Genomic DNA, 2,035 nt, shown 5'->3' with positions numbered 1-2,035 from the left:
ACAAGTGACTCATTTTATATAAAAGAATGTATTTAACACTTATTGGACACACGATGTAACTTTTTATCATACATGTGACTTCTCCGGTGAGTTTTATTTTGATTGACGATTGGAAGGAAAAATTTATTTAGATTGTTCTCAATTTTCTTTATATTAATTTTCACAGTTAAATTGAAATTTTAACATTCAGTCGATCAGCTGTATGGGAACGATTTCGGTTTGTCAACGCACGATTCATCGGAGATTGTTAACCGAACTTTTCTTAACCTTGGATTTACAATTTTTATTCGTCCATTGTGGTTTGCGACTATAATTATACGAAATCTGAAGATGGTTCGATCAAGAAGCCGAAACATGTAATGGAATTATTGTTAGACCAACGAGATATATTATTGTTATACCATTGAAACATTTGTAAGAATTTTATCGAGGAATTTTATCACTATTATGTCTATATTTTATATTTAAGTATTTTTGATTATTGATTCTTATATGCCCTTTATTTAGATTTTTATTTTTATGTTTTAACAAGAGTCTTTGTATACAATTATTTTTAAATATATATTTAATATTATTACTTTGTCTTTAGCCGCTTTAAAATAATGATTTGGTAGCTTCAAAAATAAAATAAAATTTATTTATAATAACAATATCAAGAATGTACAGGGCACTTAAGAGTCAAATATAGAGAAAATTATTTAAAACATAAAAACTCAAACCAGAAGTATATTTAATATAATATTCTATAAATAATTAAAAGTTCTATATAAATATATATATATTTTTTTTATTACCTACATGTTTCGGTCTCACGATTGAGCCATCTTCAGATATGATAGTCGTATATGAACAGGTGATAGTCGTATATTCTAAGTAGCAGATGTTAAGTTTCAATAGAGATTGTGATCAAACCTATTTTGCTATGAAAAGCAAATAGGTTTAATCTCATCATTTTAAGACATCTTTTGAATGTCTTTTAAATTTGCGCGTTATTTTATATTTGAGGTTTTTATTGATTAACAGAAATTGCGGATCTGCGCAATCGCCAACGCATGCGTATGTGTGACGATTTTAGTTTGCTCCCGCACCACTTCGGAAGGCTGACATTGTCGCTTTACTCACTTTTCACGATTATTCTAGTTGCATGTGTATTACGTCGTCGTGGATTAATCATCCTGAATAATCGACCATAATTGACGAAATCGCATCAGAATTTTCTTCAGCTGTAGCAGAAGAATCTCTTTCAATAAAGAAGTGAAAGGAGACGAAGTGCTTTCGTGCGAGCGCGTATCTAATGGAGAGACGAGATTTTAGCATCAAAAGTTAACTTCGGTGGTTCTACAGAAACGGCAGTTTCATGGTGAACACATGATAATGACTGATCGATTCGCAAATCGACAACAGGCACTGCGTTCGACTCGCACTTTTAAAGGCCATGACACACACCTTCCGTAACAATAACCATAAAACGTACCGTAAGAATTAGCCAATTAGAATTAAGAGTTCAAAAGAATTCTCGACTGTGATTGACTCATTCTTACTGTACGTCTTATGGTTATTGTTACGGAAGGTGTGTGCCATGGCCTTAAGCTCGACGTACCAGTAACCAGACAGTCCTTTGCTTGTGGTGCATATCTTACCGATTTGCAAATCGACGCAATCAGTGTGTACTCTTAAGATATTTTTCATACTGATACCCCACGCTCATTTTTATTGTCAAAATAGATCACATGATAAAAATTTACAAATATCAATATCACACACAATGACTTATTTTGATAAATTCAAGATTAAAACGGTGAAATTTGAACCAATTATTACGCATTTTGAGGTTAGCGTGAAATTAATAAACAACAATTCTAGTTTGTAATTATCTCTTAGGCGGGTATTCATAGTCGGTTCTTATTTTAAGACCGTCTTAAGTAATGTTTTAAATCGCTAATGCAGCCTTCTGATTGGTTCATGACATCTTAAGACTGTACTTAAGATTATCTTAAATATAACATCCAACTATGAATACTGATCTTATATATAT

General features: G+C 31.6%; 1 protein-coding gene across 1 annotated transcript in view; it reads left to right on the top strand.

The window, feature by feature from the left end:
- Positions 1–1,108: 1,108 nt before the first annotated feature.
- The window catches only part of LOC108767679 (somatostatin receptor type 2), a 5,843-nt gene continuing 4,916 nt past the window's right edge, over positions 1,109–2,035 (top strand). Inside the window, exon 1 of the mRNA XM_018517660.1 lies at positions 1,109–1,360. The gene's annotated coding sequence lies outside the window, so the exon portion shown is untranslated. The remainder of the gene's footprint in view (positions 1,361–2,035) is intronic.

This window comes from Trachymyrmex cornetzi, unplaced genomic scaffold (assembly GCF_001594075.2).
Source record: "Trachymyrmex cornetzi isolate Tcor2-1 unplaced genomic scaffold, Tcor1.1 scaffold718, whole genome shotgun sequence".
Taxonomy (NCBI): Eukaryota; Metazoa; Arthropoda; class Insecta; order Hymenoptera; family Formicidae; genus Trachymyrmex; species Trachymyrmex cornetzi.
Note: the sequence above shows the minus strand (reverse complement) of the source record. Positions and strands in the feature narration are given on the sequence as shown.